This window comes from Hordeum vulgare, chromosome 5H, assembly GCF_904849725.1.
Source record: "Hordeum vulgare subsp. vulgare chromosome 5H, MorexV3_pseudomolecules_assembly, whole genome shotgun sequence".
NCBI classification, from domain to species: Eukaryota; Viridiplantae; Streptophyta; class Magnoliopsida; order Poales; family Poaceae; genus Hordeum; species Hordeum vulgare.
This window is the reverse complement of record NC_058522.1, coordinates 316,632,465-316,655,400: the sequence shown is the minus strand read 5'-3', so window position 1 is coordinate 316,655,400 and position 22,936 is coordinate 316,632,465.

Here is a 22,936-nt window from a genome sequence, read left to right as displayed (position 1 = left end):
TGGGAATTCTACCGGAAAATGTTCGCCTGGCAATTGTGAAGGTATGTGCATTCCTCAATGCAATTTCTCACAAGGTAATCGATCGAGAAAGTCTATCAGGGTTACAGATTGATGTGGTCCAATGTCTAGTCAGCTTTGAGTTGTTGTTCCCGCCATCCTTCTTCAATATAATGACACACCTCCTAGTTCACCTAGTCGAAGAGATTAGAATTCTCGGTCCTGTGTTTCTACACAATATGTTCCCCTTCGAGAGGTTCATGGGAGTCTTAAAGAAATATGTTCGTAACCGTGCTAGGCCAGAAGGAAGCATCTCCAAGGGCTATGGAACAGAGGAGGTCATTGAGTTTTGTGTGGACTTTCTTCCTGACCTTAAGCCGATTGGTGTTCCTGAATCTCGGTATGAGGGTAGGCTGACAGGAAAAGGCACACTATGAAGGAAAGAAAAAGTATGTATGGACGGGCATTCTTTCTCTCAAACACACTACACAGTTCTACACAATTCCACCGTGGTGGCTCCGTATATCGTGAGCCACAAGAATATTCTACGCTCCGAAAACCCGGGGAAGGCTGACTCTTGTATTAAAGGGGAACACGAGAAGACTTTCGGCAGTTGGTTGCAGACACATCTCATGAATGACGACACCGTTGGAGATCAGCTGTACTGTTTGGCCAGGCCACCATCTTCGACTATATGTAGTTTCCAAGGGTATGAGATAAATGGGAATACATTTTACACGGTTGCCCAAGATAAAAAGAGCACCAACCAAAATAGTGGTGTCCGCTTTGATGCAACAGACGAGAATGGGCACTGTTTGGAAACATATTACAGGTATATAGAAGAGATATGGGAACTTGACTATGGATCTACTTTTAAGATCCCTTTGTTTCAGTGCAAATGGGTGAAGCTGACAGGAGGCGGGGTAGTTGTAGACCAAAAGTACGACATGACAACAGTGGATCTTAACAATCTTGCGTACATGGACGAACCATTTGTCCTAGCCAATGATGTCGCTCAGGTTTTCTATGTGAAGGACATGTCTACAAAAACGAGAAAAAGAAATCAGCAAAAGAAGATACCGTCCGATGAGCCAAAACGCCACATAGTTCTTTCAGGGAAAAGAAACATCGTGGGACTAGATGACAAGACACACATGTCAGAAGATTATAATAACTTTCATGAAATTCCGCCCTTCAAACTGAAAACTGACCCAAGCATCCTACTAAATGATGAAGATTCTCCATGGCTACGACCCAGAAGAAAACAGAAATAATAGATAGGAATATTGGTGCAATAATGTAATAATGTATTAAACCTTTTATGTAATGCATGTATGGAATGTACTAAATTTCAAACACTTTTCATTTTCATAGTTTTGTCAAATTCTCCATGGAATGCACGAAGAATTCCAAATGAAGTCAGGAGTTGTTTAAATTTTGTGATGTACCTTTGAATGGTGCATTTTGAACACACAAAAAGTATGGAGTTCAAATAAGTTCAAAAAAATGAAATCCCTTTGTAAGTGATGAGTTCTCGTTCGAAACGGTGATACTTCGAGAGAGATTGTCCGTTTTGTACACGAAGTGCATCCAGTTTTTCTCGTAGCCCGCTCAACTTTTTAACACATGTTATGTGGGTGAAATGATGATAGGATGCCAACTTTCAACATTTTCAGACTTCATTTGTAGTGCTTTTCAATTTCAGGGTCAACTAGCTAAAAAATAAGTAAATGCACGAAGAATACCAAATGAAGTCAGAAATTGTTGAAATTTTGTGATGTGCCTTTGAATGGTGCATTTTGAACACACAAAAAGTATGGAGTTCAAATAAGTTCAAAAAAATGAAATCCCTTTGTAAGAGATTAGTTCTCGTTCGAAACGCTGATACTTCGAGAGAGATTGTCCGTTTTGTACACGAAGTGCATCCAGTTTTTTGTCGTAGCCCTCTCAACTTTTTAACACATGCTATGTGGGTGAAATGATGACAGCATGCCAACTTTCAACATTTTCAGAGTTCATTTGTAGTGCTTTTCAATTTCAGGGTCAACTAGCTCAAAAACAAATAAGTAAATGCAAGAAATATACCAAATGAAGTCAGAAATTGTTGAAATATTGTGATGTGCCTTTGAATGGTGCATTTTGAACACACAAAAAGTATGGAGTTCAAATAAGTTCAAAAAATGAAATCCCTTTGTAAGAGATGAGTTCTCGTTCGAAACGCTGATACTTCGAGAGAGATTGTCCGTTTTGTACACGAAGTGCATCCAGTTTTTGTCGTAGCCCTCTCAACTTTTTAACACATGCTATGTGGGTGAAATGATGATAGCATGCCAACTTTCAACATTTTCAGAGTTCATTTGTAGTGCTTTTCAATTTCAGGGTCAACTAGCTCAAAAAAAATAAGTAAATGCACGAAGAATACCAAATGAAGTCAGGAATTGTTTAAATTTTGTGATGTACCTTTGAATGGTGCATTTTGAACACACAAAAAGTATGGAGTTCAAGTAAGTTCAAAAAAATGAAATCCCTTTGTAAGAGATGAGTTCTCGTTCGAAACGCTGATACTTCGAGAGAGATTGTCCGTTTTGTACACGAAGTGCATCCAGTTTTTGTCGTAACCCTCTAAGCTTTTTAACACATTCTATGTGGGTGAAATGATGATAGCATGCCAACTTTCAACATTTTCAGACTTCATTTGTAGTGCTTTTCAATTTCAGGGTCAACTAGCTAAAAAAATAAGTAAATGCACGAAGAATACCAAATGAAGTCAGAATTTGTTGAAATTTTGTGATGTGCCTTTGAATGGTGCATTTTGAACACACAAAAAGTATGGAGTTCAAATAAGTTCAAAAAAATGAAATCCCTTTGTAAGAGATGAGTTCTCGTTCGAAACCCTGATACTTCGAGAGAGATTGTCCGTTTTGTACACGAAGTGCATCCAGTTTTTTGTCGTAGCCCTCTCAACTTTTTAACACATGCTATGTGGGTCAAATGATGATAGCATGCCAAATTTCAACATTTTGAGAATTCATTTGTAGTGCTTTTCAATTTCACGGTCAACTAGCTCAAAAACAAATAAGTAAATGCAAGAAATATACCAAATGAAGTCAGGAGTTGTTTAAATTTTGTGATGTGCCTTTGAATGGTGCATTTTGAACACACAAAAAGTATGGAGTTCAAATAAGTTCAAAAAATGAAATCCCTTTGTAAGAGATGAGTTCTCGTTCGATACGCTGATACTTCGAGAGAGATTGTCCGTTTTGTACACGAAGTGCATCCAGTTTTTGTCGTAGCCCTCTCAACTTCTTAACACATGTTATGTGGGTGAAATGATAATAGCATGCCAACTTTCAACATTTTCAGAGTTCATTTCTAGTGCTTTTTAATTTCAGGGTCAACTAGCTCAAAAAAAATAACTAAATGCACGAAGAATACCAAATGAAGTCAGAAATTGTTGAAATTCTTTGACGTGCCTTTGAATGGTGCATTTTGAACATACAAAAAGTATGGAGTTCAAATAAGTTCAAAAAAATTAAATCCCTTTGTAAGAGATGAGTTCTCGTTCGAAACGCTGATACTTCGAGAGAGATTGTCCATTTTGTACACGAAGTGCATCCAGTTTTTTGTCGTAGCCCTCTCAACTTTTTAACACATGCTATGTGGGTGAAATGATGATAGCATGCCAACTTTCAACATTTTCAGAGTTCATTTGTAGTGCTTTTCAATTTCAGGGTCAACTAGCTCAAAAACAAATAAGTAAATGCAGGAAATATACCAAATGAAGTCAGAAATTGTTGAAATTTTGTGATGTGCCTTTGAATGGTGCATTTTGGACACACAAAAAGTATGGAGTTCAAATAAGTTCAAAAAATGAAATCCCTTTGTAAGAGATGAGTTCTCGTTCGAAACGCTGATACTTCGAGAGAGATTGTCCGTTTTGTACACGAAGTGCATCCAAATTTTGTCGTAGCCCTCTCAACTTTTTAACACATGCTATGTGGGTGAAATGATGATAGCATGCCAACTTTCAACATTTTCAGAGTTCATTTGTAGTGCTTTTCAATTTCAGGGTCAACTAGCTCAAAAAAAATAAGTAAACGAAGAATACCAAATGAAGTCAGGAATTGTTTAAGTTTTGTGATGTACCTTTGAATGGTGCATTTTGAACACACAAAAAGTATGGAGTTCAAGTAAGTTCAAAAAAATGAAATCCCTTTGTAAGAGATGAGTTCTCGTTCGAAACGCTGATACTTCGAGAGAGATTGTCCGTTTTGTACACGAAGTGCATCAAGTTTTTGTCGTAGCCCTCTAAGCTTTTTAACACATTCTATGTGGGTGAAATGATGATAGCATGCCAACTTTCAACATTTTCAGACTTCATTTGTAGTGCTTTCCAATTTCAGGGTCAACTAGCTAAAAAATAAGTAAATGCACGAAGAATACCAAATGAAGTCAGAATTTGTTGAAATTTTGTGATGTGCCTTTGAATGGTGCATTTTGAACACACAAAAAGTATGGATTTCAAATAAGTTCAAAAAAATGAAATCCCTTTGTAAGAGATGAGTTCTCGTTCGAAACCCTGATACTTCGAGAGAGATTGTCCGTTTTGTACACGAAGTGCATCTAGTTTTTTGTCGTAGCCCTCTCAACTTTTTAACACATGCTATGTGGGTGAAATGATGATAGCATGCCAAATTTCAACATTTTCAGAGTTCATTTGTAGTGCTTTTCAATTTCAGGGTCAACTAGCTCAAAAACAAATAAGTAAATGCAAGAAATATACCAAATGAAGTCAGAAATTGTTGAAATTTTGTGATGTGCCTTTGAATGGTGCATTTTGAACACACAAAAAGTAAGGAGTTCAAATAAGTTCAAAAAATGAAATCCCTTTGTAAGAGATGAGTTCTCGTTCGAAACGCTGATACTTCGAGAGAGATTGTCCGTTTTGTACACGAAGTGCATCCAGTTTTTGGCGTAGCCCTCTCAACTTTTTAACACATGTTATGTGGGTGAAATGATGATAGCATGCCAACTTTCAACATTTTCAGACTTCATTTGTAGTGCTTTTTAATTTCAGGGTCAACTAGCTCAAAAAAAATAAGTAAATGCACGAAGAATACCAAATGAAGTCAGAAATTGCTGAAATTCTGTGACGTGCCTTTGAATGGTGCATTTTGAACATACAAAAAGTATGGAGTTCAAATAAGTTCAAAAAAATGAAATCCCTTTGTAAGAGATGAGTTCTCGTTCGAAACGCTCATACTTCGAGAGAGATTGTCCGTTTTGTACACGAAGTGCATCCAGTTTTTGTCGTAGCCCTCTAACCTTTTTAACACATTCTATGTGGGTGAAATGATGATAGCATGCCAACTTTCAACATTTTCAGACTTCATTTGTAGTGCTTTTCAATTTCAGGGTCAACTAGCTAAAAAAATAAGTAAATGCAAGAAATATACCAAATGAAGTCAGAAATTGTTGAAATGTTGTGATGTGCCTTTGAATGGTGCATTTTGAACACACAAAAAGTATGGAGTTCAAATAAGTTCAAAAAAATGAAATCCCTTTGTAAGAGATGAGTTCTCGTTCGAAACCCTAATACTTCGAGAGAGATTGTCCGTTTTGTACACGAAGTGCATCTAGTTTTTTGTCGTAGCCCTCTCAACTTTTTAACACATGCTATGTGGGTGAAATCATGATAGCATGCCAAATTTCAACATTTTCAGAGTTCATTTGTAGTGTTTTTCAATTTCAGAGTCAACTAGCTCAAAAACAAATAAGTAAATGCAAGAAATATACCAAATGAAGTCAGAAATTGTTGAAATTTTGTGATGTGCCTTTGAATGGTGCATTTTGAACACACAAAAAGTATGGAGTTCAAATAAGTTCAAAAAATGAAATCCCTTTGTAAGAGATGAGTTCTCGTTCGAAACGCTGATACTTCGAGAGAGATTGTCCGTTTTGTACACGAAGTGCATCCACTTTTTGTCGTAGCCCTCTCAACTTTTTAACACATGTTATGTGGGTGAAATGATGATAGCATGCCAACTTTCAACATTTTCAGAGTTCATTTGTAGTGCTTTTTAATTTCAGGGTCAACTAGCTCAAAAAAAATAAGTAAATGCACGAAGAATACCAAATGAAGTCAGAAATTGTTGAAATTCTGTGACGTGCCTTTGAATGGTGCATTTTTAACATACAAAAAGTATGGAGTTCAAATAAGTTCAAAAAAATGAAATCCCTTTGTAAGAGATGAGTTCTCGTTCGAAACGCTGATACTTCGAGAGAGATTGTCCGTTTTGTACACGAAGTGCATCCAATTTTGTCGTAGCCCTCTCAACTTTTTAACACATGCTATGTGGGTGAAATGATGATAGCATGCCAACTTTCAACATTTTCAGAGTTCATTTGTAGTGCTTTTCAATTTCAGGGTCAACTAGCTCAAAAACAAATAAGTAAATGCACGAAATATACCAAATGAAGTCAGAAATTGTTGAAATTTTGTGATGTGCCTTTGAATGGTGCATTTTGAACACACAAAAAGTATGGAGTTCAAATAAGTTCAAAAAAATGAAATCCCTTTGTAAGAGATGAGTTCTCGTTCGAAACCCTGTTACTTCGAGAGAGATTGTCCGTTTTGTACACGAAGTGCATCCAGTTTTTGTCGTAGCCCTCTCAACTTTTTAACACATTCTATGTGGGTGAAATGATGATAGCATGCCAACTTTCAACATTTTCAGAGTTCATTTGTAGTGCTTTTCAATTTCAGGGTCAACTAGCTCAAAAAAAGATAAGTAAATGCACGAAGAATACCAAATGAAGTGAGAAATTGTTGAAATTTTGTGATGTGCCTTTGAATGGTGCATTTTGAACACACAAAAAGTATGGAGTTCAAATATGTTCAAAAAATGAAATCCCTTTGTAAGAGATGAGTTCTCGTTCGAAACCCTAATACTTCGAGAGAGATTGTCCGTTTTGTACATGAAGTGCATCTAGTTTTTGTCGTGGCCCTTTCAACTTTTTAACACATGCTATGTGGGTGAAATGATGATAGCATGCCAACTTTCAACATTTTCAGAGTTCATTTGTATTGCTTTTCAATTTCAGGGTCAACTAGCTCAAAAAAAATAAGTTAATAGTTTGGATAGTCAAAATAATTACTTTTGAAAATAGAAAATAGTTTTGCATTATTTATTCAATTTCAAACACTTTTCATTATCATAGTTTTGTCAAATTCTCAAATATGCAAAAAGAATTTTAATAAACATAGGTTTTAATTGAAAATAACAAAATATTAATAGTTTGGATAGTCAAAATAGTTACTTTTGAAAACAGAAAATAGTTTTGAATTATTTATTCAATTTCAAACACTTTTCATTATCATAGTTTTGTAAAATTCTCAAATATGCAAAAAGAATTTTAATAAAACATAGTTTTTAATTGAAAATAGAAAAAAAAAATGAAACTATATGTCACTTTGAATTCAGGTTTAAGTTTTTCCACAATTTCAAATATAGTTTCAATTTTTTAAGTCAGTTTAGGCCCGTAAGCCTGCTTTAGAGAGGAGCTCGATGGAGTAGCTGCGACGGGGCTTATAAACAAGTGTTAGTCCCCCTCGCTGGGCGAGGTGGGACTATACTTATCGTGCAGCCGAGGAGGGGCTTTAGTCCCGGGTGGAGCCACGCCCCGGGACTAAAGACCCCTTTTAGTCCCGGGTGGAGCCACGCACCGGGACTAAAGGCCCGTGCTTCCCGCCTTTTGGTCTGCCGAAAAAGGGCCTTTAGTCCCGGGTCGTGGCTCCACCCGGGACTAAAGGGGGTCTTTAGTCCCGGATCAAGCACCGAACCGGGACTAAAGATCCACCTATATAAGCGGGAGTTAGAAAATTTCCAACCCAAATCGCATTTCCTTCTCTCCTTCTTCCTCGTTCTCCTGCCCGGCGCGGCACAGCGACGAACTCGACGACGCCCTCAAGCTGCCCGTTGTCCTGCTCGCCGCCGCCTGCCGTCCTCCTCGCCGTCGCCGTCGTCCTCCTCGCCGCCGCCGTCCTCCTCGCCGCCCGCCGCCCTCCTCGCCGCGCGCCGCCCTCCTCCTCGCCGCGCGACGTCGACACCTCCGGCCGGTAAGCCCCCCACCCCCTCCTCCCCAACACTCCGGCCAGTAGAAGAAAAGAATAAAAAGGAGAAGAAAAGAAGAAAAAGGAGAAGAAAGGAAGAAAAAGGAGAAGAAAGGAAGAAAAAGGAGAAGAAAGGAAGAAAAATGAGAAGAAAAGAAGAAAAAGGGAAGGAGAAGAATAGAAGAAAAAGGAGAAGAAAAGAAGAAAAAGGAGAAGAAAAGAAGAAAAAGGGAAGAAAGGAAGAAAAAGGAGAAGAAAGGAAGAAAAAGGAGAAGAAAGGAAGAAAAAGGGAAGAAAAGAAGAAAAAGATTTTTTTTTCATTTAATTCCTATTGTTATTAGGTTTGTGCTAGATTATTAGGGTTAGTAATAATTAGAATTAGGAAAAAGGAAAATAAGAAGAGGAGGAGAAGAAAAGAAGAAAAAGGAGAATAAGAAGAGGAGGAGAGGAGAAGAAGAGGAAAAATAGAAGAAGAGGAGAAGTAGAAGAAGAGAAAAAATTAGAAGAGGAGGAGAGGAGAAGTAGAAGAAGAGAAGAGGAGAAGTAGTAGAAGAAGAGGAGAAGTAGAAGTAGAAGAAGAAGTAGAAGAAGAGGAGAAATAGAAGAAGAGGAAAAATTAGTTTAGGGTTACAAGAAGAAGAAATATATTTTTTGTCATTTAATTTTGCTATTGTATAGTGTATATGCTTAAGTGTTAATAGTGTTTCTTATATTATTGCTTAATTTTGCTATTGTATATGCTTAAGTGTTAATAGTTTAATTTTGCTATTGTATATGCTTAAGTGTTAATAGTTTATTTTTAGCAAGAAAATTAATAGAACTAGTTTAATTTTGCTATTGTATATGCTTAAGTGTCCGGGACTGGGCTAATTTTGCTATTGATAATAGTTTATTAGTTTATTAGTTAATCAAATGTCCATTTTTGCAGAACTATGGATCCACATATGAGGAACCACGAAGAGGAAGAACTTCTCGAAGATATAATCAAAGACGGCCCCGACGTTGAACCAGCTGAATCTCCGTCGTCATATCTAAACCCCTCCGGATATGGAATGGAGGTTGAGCGACACGAAGATGAAGCCGATGGGGCAGGAGATAGGTCCAATGACGGAGAAGCTGATAGCTCCACTGATGGAGAAGCCGGTGAAGAAATAATAAAGTCCGGTGAGGTATACATATGGAGTTCGACAATCACTTGTAATATGTGAAAGTATTGGAGATAGCTCTATGATGGGGTTATAGTCCTAGGGTAGGGTCATAGGCCTGCCCTGTAGGTCCTACCCAAGGACTACCCCTCACAAAGGACAAGGCCCTTAGTCAGCTCCGACTAAATTAAGGAGTCCCCATCATCCAGTCGGTAACAGGTCCTCGATCATCCAGTCGGAGACTAGCATTCGGAGGATATCAAGCTAACCGACTGGATACCACTCGGTACATCGTAACCCCCCTGGAGGGAAACTGTCGTACGTTTCCACGTGCATTTATTAGCATTTAGGGCATACGTTACCTGTAACGTACGCATTCAATCGCCACTACTCTACCCTTGTACCGGAACCGTTGTGGAGGGCAGCGCACTCTATATAAGCCACCCTCCCCCGCTGGTAGAGGGGTTAGCAACTCATTGTATTCCATATTTCCACTCGACAACAAGCTCCCTGAGCACTGAGACGTAGGGCTATTACCTCCACCGCAGAGGGGCCTGAACTCATACAACCTCGACGTAGCTAAGGTTGTGCCCATCCTTTTCGTACCCTACACATCTACTGTCAGGCTTATACCCACGACAGTTGGCGCCCACCGTGGGGCAGGCGTCTAAGCGACTTCCGGCGAGTTTGCGACTACTTCCTTTCGTCATGTCGTCCGGTGGAGGTTCGAGCATGGGTCACCAGATCTTCTTCGGCGCTCTCTCCTTCATCATCGACGATTCGGCGTGGCTTCGGGATGCTCCTCTCGACGTCGAGGCGCTTCCCCGTCGTGGGGCTACGCACTTCCCTGCCGGCGCCCGCGGCATTCTTCTTCTCCAACAGTCGGCTCCGGTGTCGACCTGCACCGTGATCACGCGGCGCAGCAAGCGGTCTCGCCGTCCGCGGCTCCAGCATTGGGTGCAACACGCCCAGGCGCGCCAGAACGCGTCTTCACAAGTGGCGGTTCTAGAGTCCGTTGTGGTTGCCCCGTTGTCCCAGCACTCGGACTCGGTTCCGACTGAGTTTCCTTCCGAGTATGCGGGTTGCGGGCCCACAGCAGAAGTACACATGGCGAACTCCCATGAAGATCCTCGTCAAGCTGGCCGGAGCGAGCGCGAGGTCGGCGAAACGTCCGGCGCGCGCCGTCCACCTCGCCGTTCTGCCAGTCGACACACTCGGCGGAGCAACGTGGAGTTGTTCCGCACACCCCTCCTCAACTTGGCTGCGGCTGCCAAGATAGCCGATTCCCTTCAGCCGACTGATTCAGAGGCTGGTAGAGGGATCAGGCAGATCCGAGCCCTGTTGCACACGGTGCAGCAACAGAATTCAGCGGTCTCCCAGTCGCACAACAGGATCCATAATAGTTCTGTTCATGCGAATATGCATCGGTCGGTTCACAGCCCTGGTTCCCATCAGTAGCACAGGGGAGGCAGCCGTTCCATGAATCACGAAGATCGCCGCCGTTCACGCACCCCTTCGTGGGGTGGGCCCTACGGGTCCCGACATCATGACGATCGGCGTTCAGTCGGCGACACTTAGGACCCAAGGCCCGACGCAAGAGGGCGTATCGCCCAACGAAGGGTCGACAGGGGCCGAGCCCACCGCGATGGTCACGATATGGACCGTCCAAGTGGAAGCAGGACCATCGTGTCTGGTCCCGAGTGTTTTAGTCGAGCCATCCGCTCGGCTGACATCCCGCCCAACTTCTGATTGGCGACGGGAATCAACAAGTTTACAGGAGAGTCCAAGCCGGAAACATGGCTAGATGACTACCGAGTGGCGGTCCAGATCGGAGGAGGGGACGACCATGTCGCCATGAAGCACCTCCCTCTGATGCTCGACGGCTCGGCGGGAGCGTGGCTGAATCAGTTGGCCCCCTCAAGCATCTACAGTTAGGCAGATCTGGCCCGAGTGTTCATCAAGACCTTCGAAGGGACGTGCAAGCGCCCTGCAGGCCTCGTGGAGCTCCAGCATTGCGTCCAGAAGCAGAATGAGCCCCTGCGTGACTTCATTCAGTGTTGGACAACTCTCTACCACACGGTGGAGAACGTCACCGAGCATCAAGCAGTCTGCGCCTTCAAGGCAGGCGTGCGGTACAGGGATCTGTACCTAAAGTTCGGCCGAACAGGTGACATCTCCATGAGCAAGATGATGGAGATAGCAGCTCGCTACGCAAATGGCGAGGAAGAGGACCGCATCCAAAGCGGCAAGCACAAGACAGTCGGCGACGGAGATAGAAGCAACACTCGGAAGCAAAAGCAAAAAAGTTCCATCCACTCCGCAGGCAGAAGCTGCAGTCGTGACCAATGCCAAGTTCAAGGGCAAAGGGAAGGCGCAGTTTACCCCCAAGAAGAAGCAGTTCAATAATCCCATCCTGGACCAGCCATGCCCGGTTCATACGAAGATGGACGAAGAGGGCAACCCCATATATCCAAAGCATACCACTCGACAGTGTCGCCTCCTGATCCAAGGGTTCGGTGAAGGGCAACCGAGTGAGAAGGTCAATGAACAAGATGAGGAGGATAAGGAGGATCTGTTCCCCCAAGTCCATGCGACACTCATGACTTTTGCTGACGTCGAGAGCAAGAGTCGACTGAAGTTGGTGAACAGGGAGGTGAACATGGCCACCCCTGCCAGCCCCAAGTTCCTCAAATGGTCTCAGACTGCGATCACCTTTGACCAGTCGGATCATCCAGCACATGTACCCACCCCAGGAAGACAAGCTCTGGTCGTCGACCCGGTGATAGAAGGAGTCCGACTGCGCAAAGTCCTCATGGACGGCGGAGCGGTTTGAACATCATGTACGCCGACACTCTCAAGGGGATGGGCATTCCGATGTCCAAACTCAGCGAGAGCAGCATGCAGTTCCATGGAGTCGTCCCTGGACGGAAGGCCAAGTCACTCGGCCAGATCGCGTTGGACGTCGTTTTCGGCTCCGACAAGAATTTTCGCAAGGAAAAGCTCACGTTTGAGGTGGCGGATTTCCAGAGCGCTTACCACGCAATTCTGGGCCGCCCAGCGTATGTGAGTTTCATGGCCCGTCCATGTTATGTATACTTGAAGCTGAAGATGCCAGGCCCGAAAGGCGTGATCACCATCACGGGCAATCGACAGCGAGCCGAAGAGTGCCTGCAGCAGGGATCAAGAATCGCCGACCAGCACATGGCCGTCCTCGAGCTCGACGAGTACAAGAAAACAGTCGACCCCGCCGACCTGATGCGCTCAAAGAAGCCAGCTTCTGAATCCGCATTCCAGTCGGCGGGAGAGACGAAGAAGGTCAGCATTCACCCGACGGACGACACTGCTGCCCTGACGAACATCTCCACCACCCTCGATCCTAAATAGGAAGCCGAGCTCACCCAATTCCTCCGTGAGAACTGGGACATCTTCGCATGGAAACCCTCTGACATGCCAGGTGTACCCAGGGAGTTGGCTGAGCACCGACTGCATGTGGACCCCGTCGCTCGGCCCGTCCGAAAACGCTTGCGCCGGTCCGCCACACATAAGAGGAAAGCGATCGGGGAGGAGGTGGCCAAGCTGCTGGCAGCCAACTTCATTCACGAGGTTCAGCACTCCGAGTGGCTCGCCAATGTTGTCATGGTGCCCAAGAAGGACAAGTCGCTCCGAATGTGCATCGACTTCAAGCATCTCAATAAGCTCTGCCCGAAAGACCATTTTCCGCTCCCCCGCATAGATCAAATTATCGATTCGACTGTGGGTTGCGAGCGTCTGTCTTTTCTTGATGCCTATTCGGGTTATCATCAGATCCTTCTGTATGGTCCCGATGAGTTAAAGACAGCCTTTATCGCCCCATTCGGGTGCTTCTGCTACATCACTATGCCATTTGGTTTGAAGAATGCAGGAGCTACCTTTATGCGCATGATCCAAAAATGCCTTCTCGACCAGATCGGTCGGAATGTGGAGGCATATATGGATGATATCGTAGTCAAGTAACACAAAGGTTCCGACCTGCTGACTGACTTGGCAGAAACATTCGCCAACCTTCGTAGGTACGATATCAAGCTCAACCCCGCCAAATGCTCATTCGGCGTTCCCAGCGGAAAGTTACTCGGTTTCTTCGTTTCCGAACGAGGGATCAATGTCAACCCCGAAAAGATCGGGACCATCGTTCGAATGGAGAGGCCGGTCAGAATACACGATGTTCAACGGCTCACAGGTTGCCTAGCGGCTTTGAGCAGGTTCATCAGTCGATTCGGCGAGAAAGCACTTCCTCTATACCGACTCATGAAGAAATCAGATACTTTCGAGTGGACAGACGAAGCCCAAGTCGCATTCGACGACCTCAAAGTCCTACTTTCCACCCAGCCGGTTCTTACTGCTCCGCTCAGTAAAGAGCCCCTTCTTCTGTATATCGCGGCTACAAATCAAGTCATCGGTACTGTTCTTACAGTCGAACGAGAAAAAGAAGGCAAAGCATACAAAGTTCAGCGGCCAGTGTACTACGTCTCCGAGGTCCTGACTCCTTCCAAGCAGAGGTATCCCCACTATCAAAAACTTATCTACGGGATTTACATGACTGGGAAGAAGGTGGCTCATTATTTCCAAGACCATTCGGTGTCTGTCGTTTCTGATGCTCCGTTGTCGGAAATTCTCCACAATCGGGACGCATCAGGCCGAGTGGCGAAGTGGGCAATGGAGATGTTGTACTGTGATATCAAGTTCGAGGCCAAGAAAGCTATTAAGTCTGAAGCTCTGACTGACTTCATAGCAGAATGGGTAGAACAACAGCAACCGACCCACATCTACTCGGCCCATTGGACAATGTTCTTTGATGGGTCCAAGATGTTGAATGGCTCCGGCGCTGGCGTTGTGATCATATCGCCAAAGGGAGACAAACTCAAGTACGTGCTGCAGATACACTTCGATTCCTCCAACAACGAGGCAGAGTATGAAGCTCTCCTCTACGGATTGCGCATGGCCATCTCACTCGGCGTCCGTCGCCTGATGGTCTACGGCGATTCAGATTTGGTGGTCAATCAAGTGATGAAAGAGTGGGATGTCAGGAACCCCACCATGACCACATATTGCAATGCAGTGAGGAAGCTCGAGAAAAAGTTTGAAGGTCTGGAACTCCACCATGTTCCGTGACTGAAAAACCAAGCAGCTGATGAATTGGCGAAACTCGGATCCACTCGGAGACCGGTCCCGAGTGACGTTTGCCTCGAGCACCTTCACCTCCCTTCAGTCAAAGAAGATCCTTTTACAGAAGAACCAGTACAACCAAAGAGTTCAACAGATCCGACTGAAGTCGATGTACCTGCTGTGGTTGATCTGGTCATGGAGATTCTTACTGTCATCCCCGATTGGACTGTGCCGATCATTGCATATATCCTGAGACAGGAACTACCAGAAGACGAAGTCCAGGCCAGGCAGATAGTCCGCAGGTCGAAGTCATTCACTGTCATTGATGGCCAATTGTACAGGGAGAGTGTTTCAGGCGTTCTCCAACGATGCATCTCCCCAGAGGAGGGGCAGCTGATCCTGGAAGATATTCACTCAGGGACCTGCGGTCATCACGCCTCTTCGAGAGCAATCGTCGCCAAGGCATTCAGTGCTGGTTTTTTCTGGCTGTAGGCAAACGAGATGGCTAAAGATATGGTCGACCGATGTGAGGGCTGTCAGTTCTACTCCAACAAGTCCCACAAGCCGACATCTACGTTCAAGACAATCCCTCTTGTGTGGCCGTTTGCAGTTTGGGGATTAGATACAGTCGGACCATTCAAGACAGGCCAAGGGGGATACACACATCTGTTGGTGGCAGTCGACAAGTTCACGAAATGGATCGAAGCCAAGCCCATCAAGAAACTCGACGCCTCAACAGCCGTCAAGTTTATCAGGGACATCATCTCCAGATTCGGTGTACCTCACAGCATAATCACCGACAACGGGACAAACTTTGACTCGGACCGATTCAAAGTTTTCTATGCAAGCCAAGGTATCCGAGTAGATTTTGCTTCTGTAGCACATCCCCAATCCAATGGACAAGAAGAGCGAGCGAATGGACTTATTCTGCAAGGTTTGAAGCCCCGACTCCTGCGAGAGGTGGGACATGTCACCGGTGCGTGGGTCACCGAGCTACCTTTAGTGCTTTGGGGTCTTCGCACAACCCCGAACAGATCTACAGGGCGATCACCGTTCTTCCTCGTCTACGGAGCAGAAGCAGTCCTTCCGAGTGACTTACTTCACAACGCTCCACGAGTCGAACTCTTCTCCGAAGCTGAAGCTGAACAAGCAAGGCAAGACGGAGTGGACCTTCTAGAGGAGGAGCGCGAGATGGCACTGACTCGCTCAACCATTTATCAACAAGATCTATGGCATTTTCACACGCGACACGTCAGGAGTCGTACGTTCCAAGCAGGCGACCTGGTGCTCCGAGTGGATCAGCAAAGACCTCACAACTTGGCTCCTGCCTGGGAAGGACCTTTCATCATCTCAAAGGTGCTGAACAATGGAGCATACAGACTCTACAACATCGACAGGGAGATAGACGAGCCGCGAGCATGGAATGGAGACCTCCTGAAGCGCTTCTACACGTGACCGTCGACTGAAGCAATGTAAAGAACAAGTATTGGTGAAATAATATAAAGCAGATTGAGTTTTTTGCAGGTTCAAAGTTCTTCCACGGTCGCAGACTCCGGTCTCAAAAAAAACTTAGCTGCGATCCAGAATCGCCTAAGTATTAACCCTCTCCGAGTGTGCACTTAACGTCACACTCGGGGACTTAGCTGCGATCCAGAATCGCCTAAGTATGAACTTTCTCCGAGTGTGCACTTAACGTCACACTCGGGGACTTAGCTGCGATCCAGAATCGCCTAAGTATGAAATTTCTCCGAGTGTGCACTTAACGTCACACTCGGGGACTTAGCTGCGATCCAGAATCGCCTAAGTATGAAATTTCTCCGAGTGTGCACTTAACGTCACACTCGGGGACTTAGCTGCGATCCAGAATCGCCTAAGTATGAACTTTCTCCGAGTGTGCACTTAACGTCACACTCGGGGACTTAGCTGCGACCCAGAATCGCCTAAGTAGGAAATTTCTCCGAGTGTGCACTTAACGTCACACTCGGGGACTTAGCTGCGATCCAGAATCGCCTAAGTATGAACTTTCTCCGAGTGTGCACTTAACGTCACACTCGGGGACTTAGCTGCGATCCAGAATCGCCTAAGTATGAAATTTCTCCGAGTGTGCACTTAACGCCACACTCGGGGACTTAGCTGCGATCCAGAATCGCCTAAGTATGAACTTTTTCCGAGTGTGCACTTAACGTCACACTCGGGGACTTAGCTGCGATCACGAATTGCCTAAGTATTAACTTTCTTCGAGCGTGCACTTAACGCCACACTCGGAGACTTAGATGCGATGCAGAATCGCCTAAGCACCCACATGCCTTCGACTGTATCCTACAGGTACACTCGGGTAATCAACTGACAACTACATGAGTTGCAGACCCTCATTCAGGCTCATGTGGGTGTCAAAACAACTGACAACTACATGAGTTTTAGACCCTCATTGAGGCTCATGTGGAGGTCAAAACAACTGACAACTACATGAGTTGCAGACCCTCATTGAAGCTCATGTGGATGTCAAAACAACTGAGAACTACATGAGTTGCAGACCCTCATTGAGGCTCATGTGGAGGTCAAAACAACTGACATCTACATGAGTTGTAGACCCTCATTGAGGCTCATGTGGAGGTCAAAACAACTGACATCTACATGAGTTGCAGACCCTCATTGAGGCTCATGTGGATGTCAAAACAACTGACAACTACATCAGTACCAACTCGCCCCGAGTGCGACCTGATAGTCGCACTCGACAACCTAGCGGCGATCCTACCGATCCACTCGGTGACAATACAGATCCAATCGGAAATTCCACGGACCCTCAATGAGGCTCATGCACATGTCAAGACAACTGACATGTTCCAAATGTTTGCCTTTGGCTTCACCTAGAAACGCCAAACAAAAACTCGAGTCAAAATTGCAACAGAAGAGCAAAAGATTAGATTCCAAGTTCAACCAAAGATTGTGCCTCGGTGTGGATCAAGCTTACCCACACCGAAACAAGAATGTGACGGCCAATAGCAGTGGCCAAAGTTTCTTACAAATCAACACTCGGCATACCGAGGATCAAGTTTTCTTACGCGTCGTCTGGAGTAGCGCCAGGACTGGAGGGCTCCACGAAGGTGTCCAGGTCGATTCCGTCGGCGATGCAGGTGGCACTTTCAAGGAAGGTTTCCATGAAGTCTTCGAATCGAAGTTTCTTCGTGTTGGCGACCCTCAACGCTTTCAGCTTCTCCTCGCGCACCTCCTTGCAATGAACTCGGACCAAGGACAGAGCGACATCTGCACCACAACGAGCCGCAGATTTCTTCCATGACTGCACTCGGTCGGGGACCTCCTCCAGTCGACTCAGCAAGTTTTCCATCTTCTGCCGCGACTCATCCTCAGGCCAAAGCTCCTTGTCGATCCGGACGACGACTTCTCTCAGTCGATCGATGAAAGGGCCAACTTTGCCCACGCGGATGTGCGCTCGGAGCAGATCTCGATTGGCGTCCTTGCCGAGTGGAACGTTCTCGCGAATCGACCGCTCCACATCAGCTGCTTCAGCTTCGGCGTCAATGCAAAAATCTGCGACAACAGGACACGCAAACAATAAGCGCCGAGTGTGACACACATACCACAAGCACTCGGAAAAAGCAGGACTTACCAGCTAGACGCGTCATCATCTGCCGAGCCCAGTCACTGACGTATTGCTCCTGCGCTCTGCACCGTTTGTTCAACACGTCCATTTGTCCCATCAGAGCACTCGTTTGTTTCCCCATCTTTTCAACTTCCTCAGTTAGCATTTTGTTCGCTTCACGAGCCTGCTCCAGCGACTTCTCTCTTTCCGCCAGAACCTCCTTCATACCAGCCATTGCAAGCAGGGCCGCATCCAGCTCACCAGCAAATTGCACCTTTTCTGCCGTGAGAGTCTCATATGTTGTCCCCATCTCGCAAGTTTTTTGCCAGTCAGCGCCAAGCGACGATCAGATAAATCCAACAATACCAAGTCTAAGTTCTTCAGACCCCTGCCGACGCAAGCAGTCGACAGCGGTCTTGGGGACTACACCCAGTGGGTTCACTGAGAGTGACCCCACTGGCATGAAACTCAAATAGGTCCGCCCTATTGAGCTACATGACAACACCTAAGCCTATGAAGCTAATACTACCCCACCCGAGTAAATTTACTCTTGGGGACTCTTACAGTAAGTGTACTCCGAGTACCCAACTGTTAGCAGTCGACTATATTATCCACGAATATGAACAAGTCAAAGACAATATGCATAAAGACAACTGCCGGTGCAAGCACTCGACAGAAGTCTCGGGGACTACACCCACTAGGTTCACTCAGAGTGAACCCATTGCAAACATCATCCGATATCCGAGAACACCCAGTGGGTTACAAGAGAAAAGTAAATACTTACTAGCCCACTTACTCGGATATCTTCCCGCAGCTCCAAACTCCGCCGGTACAAGGATGCGACGGAGTCGTAGGCCCTCTTGGCTTCCCCAGCCATCAGCTCCGCCTGCACCATGGCTCCCTTGGCCGCTCCCACCTGCTCCTCCGGGAGACGCTGGATGTTGAACTCGACATTCGACGAGCCTGGCATCGTCGGAAGTTCCTGAGGCATCCCAAGGTCCTCTCCAGTCGGCTCTTCAACCACCAGCGTCGGTTCAGTCGGCGGCAGCGCCTCAGTCGGCAGCACGTCGGCGGCGAGAGCAGCAACAGGCGGAGCAGCCTCAAGAACAGGCTCCGCAGCTTGTTCAGCTCTCCCCTGATCACCCTCGTCCACGCAAATCTCCCCTGATAGACCGAACGGCGCGAGATCTCAGAAAAAGAAAGAGGCGGATCCTATGATAGAATTCGAGACGCGATAGTATAAAACACTCGGAGTCACTACAACGCACCTGGCTGGGACGAGACGACGTTGTCCGTGTCCATGGGGTCATCCTCCTGGCGCGCCGGAGAGGTGGCAGAAGTAGCGACTCTGTTGAGTGAAATCCATTCGACCAATAAACAGGAGTTCACTCGGATATCAGAAGAAATTACAAGATCGATACACTTACGTGGAGGTGACGGGGACAGCAACCCTCATCCGCGGCAGAGCCTTCCGAGGTTTGGGCCCACTCGGTTTGGCCGCCTTGGAAGACTGACCCGCAGGCTCAGCGGCAGCATCCCTGGCCCTCTTGGTGCTCCGAGCACTCGGGACCACTGGGGCAGTGGGCGGAGCACTCGAAGATGCCGGAGGGACCGAGGGAACGGCAGGCTCGTGTCGGCGCTTGGTCCGATGCTCTAATTGCGGAGGCGGCGAGTCCTGCTCTTTGTCTTCCTCCTCTTCCTCGCTAGTCTCTTCCTCCGACTCCCCGCTGTCGGAGACATACTCAGCGCTCTCCACGCTGCCTTCCTCGCTGCCTTCCTCCTCCTCCTCGGCCGGGTTCCCGTTCGAGACGGGAGAAAACCAGTTGGTCCACTTCTGCATAAAATTCAGTCGGCGACATCAGACGTCACACAGAGATTCAAGCAAGCGATAAAACTAAAACAGATACGTGCACTCGACAAATGGTACTCACCTAATTCGGAGGAGGATTGTCCGCGCTGAAAGCCCTCACTCATCGAGACCCTCTGGGGTTCTCGCAGGCGCGTGTGATCTGGAGCACCCATGACGCCACCTTCTCCCGGTCACGCTCAAGACGTTAGTCCGAGTGGAGTCCTCGGTCCCCGAGTAGTGCCACATGGCGTGGTCGCGAGCCTGCAGTGGTTGTATGCGCCGACCAAGGAAAGTCTCCAGCAAATCCATGCCGGCGACTCCCCTCCTGACGACGTCTACGAGTGCGTCGACCAAGGGCTGGATGTCGAGCTTCTTCGCCTTCGTGAGCGCGAGCTGCTTAGGTGGAGCGGGACGATCAAGGCTAAAAGGGGGCAACCCTGAAGAGGCGTTCGGACAGGCAACGTCTTGGCAGTAGAACCATGTCGACTGCCAATTCCTGACCAACTCGCTCAACTGAAGAGCAGGATAACTACTCCGACTCTTTTTCTGGAAACCTAAACCTCCGCAGTGTTGGAGAAGATGCGTTTTATCATCCGACTGGCTGAGTCATTTGATAGTCTGAGATCTAGCAGAGAATATATGTTTGAACAACCCCCAATGGGGGGGAGCCGATGAAACACTCGCACATAACGATGAAAGCAGAGAGATGGGCAATAGCATTCGGAGGAAAGTGGTGGAGCTGTGCCCCGAAGTGGTTCATGATGCCCTTAAAGAAAGGATGCGGGGGCAGGGAGGAACCTCGGTAGACATGGCTGAGCAGCAAGACGCGCTCCCCCTCCCGGGGTGCCGGCTCGACCTCGTTCTCAGCCGGCAGCCTCCAAGACTTGTGGACGATCATCCCGTCCTCCACCAGCTGCAGCAGATCCCCCTCCGTCACCGTAGAGGGGAGGAAGTCGCCTTGAATCCACCCCGCCGGCAACGGCCGCTGCCGCCGCTGAGCAGGAGCCGCCGCCTTCCCCTTCTTCTTCCTCGCCTGCATCTTGCTAGTTTGACCCTTGGTCATGGCGGAAGTTGCGAGTTCCGGAGAGAGAGGAGGAGTGGGGAGGTTAGGTGCGCTGGAGGAGGCGAGGAGGACGAAGCAACAGCAAAAGATCCGGCGGGCGTAACGAAAAACCCTTGCCGCCGGGATTTAAGTAAGGTTCCGACTGGGTCGCTGGCAGGTGGCCCCAAAACCTTATCCCCCGACCGGCTGCGGCGATATCAGTGGAGGAGTTGAAGGCACGAGAATCGAGGCGTCAGACGCTAATCGAGCGCGCTGGCGTCATCCCCGCTGAGCGCGCGGAAACCAAAATTTGAAGATCCCGGAAAATCCGCTGTTGTCAGTTGACGGGTCGCGTCAAGAGATACCCTGAATACACTCGGTTTCCGACAGTTTGTTCCACGGAGATTTCCACTCGGATCGTTGGTCAGAAAAGATAAAATGGATCGAGGCAAGCAACACCCAAGACAAGTCCGCTCCAGTCGGATCCAAACTTCAAACATCGCTTCGTCGTTCCAACCCCAATCCATTCGGGGACTAATGATGGGGTTATAGTCCTAGGGTAGGGTCATATGCCTGCCCTGTAGGTCCTACCCAAGGACTACCCCTCACAAAGGACAAGGCCCTTAGTCAGCTCCGATTGAATTAAGGAGTCCCCATCATCCAGTCGGTAACAGGTCCTCGATCATCCAGTCGGAGACTAGCATTCGGAGGATATCAAGCTAACCGACTGGATACCACTCGGTACATCGTAACCCCCCTGGAGGGAAACGGTCGTACGTTTCCAGGTGCATTTATTAGCATTTAGGGCGTACGTTACCTGTAACGTACGCATTCAATCGCCACTACTCCACCCGTGTACCGGAACCGTTGTGGAGGGCAGCGCACTCTATATAAGCCACCCTCCCCCGCTGGTAGAGGGGTTAGCAACTCATTGTATTCCATATTTCCACTCGACAACAAGCTCCCTGAGCACTAAGACGTAGGGCTATTACCTCCACCGCAGAGGGGCCTGAACTCATACAACCTCGCCGTAGCTAAGGCTCTGCCCATCCTTTTCGTACCCTACACATCTACTGTCAGGCTTATACCCACGACACTCTATATTGTATACATATACATTCATTTGACGAATGTTTATCCCTCTTAGGCCTCCACATCGAGCAAAGCTACGAAACGTGGCCCGACTAGAAAGTTGGATGCACGGACGCATTACACCTTTGAGGTGATATTGCCTATGGGCGAACCCAAGCTTCCTAAGAATGATGCTGACACATTCAAGAAGCAATGCAGAGTTCTCGTTAGGGATCACGTCCCAATCAGCGTTCGGGAGTGGAATAAGCGCAAAGGGGCAGCCGATAGTGACTATGTCGCCGAAAGGTACAAAGATAATCTTTGGAATGATCTCATGTCACATTTCAACCTGCCAGAATGTGAGAATGAAGACGCCGCAGGCAAACTGAGGGCCAAAGTCAAGCAGTGGACTCTAAAGAAGATGGCCGAACTGTTCCGTAGCTGGAAGAAGAAGCTAGGGAAAAACTATCTGAAGACAAAGAAAGTACCAGTATTCGAGGGGTATCTAGCCAAGCAGGCGAATCACTGGAAGGCATTTCAAGAGTACAAGGAGTCAGAAGATGCCCAAGCATTATCAGAAAAGAACAAGATAAATGCCGACAAGAAGAAATATCACCACAAGCTGGGGCCAGGGGGCTATGAGACTGCCATCCCAAAGTGGGATAAGAAAGAGCAAGATCTTCTAGATAAAGGCATCGTACCTGAACAACTCCGTGATGAGTGGGAATTGAGAGCAAGAAATTGGTTCCTTGCGCATGGTGGTTCGTACGACGAAGAAACAGGGGACCTCATCTGAAGTGACGGTCTTAGGATACCCAGGGAGAATTGGAAAAGGATAGTGAAAGAAATTAAGGAGGGAAAAAGAAAGTTCACTGCAGATAGAGAGAAAGATTTGCTCACACTGGTCCTCGGCAATGACGAACATGGAGGACGAACGCGAGGCTTCGGTCCTTCTTACCCGTGGTGGCTTGGGTTT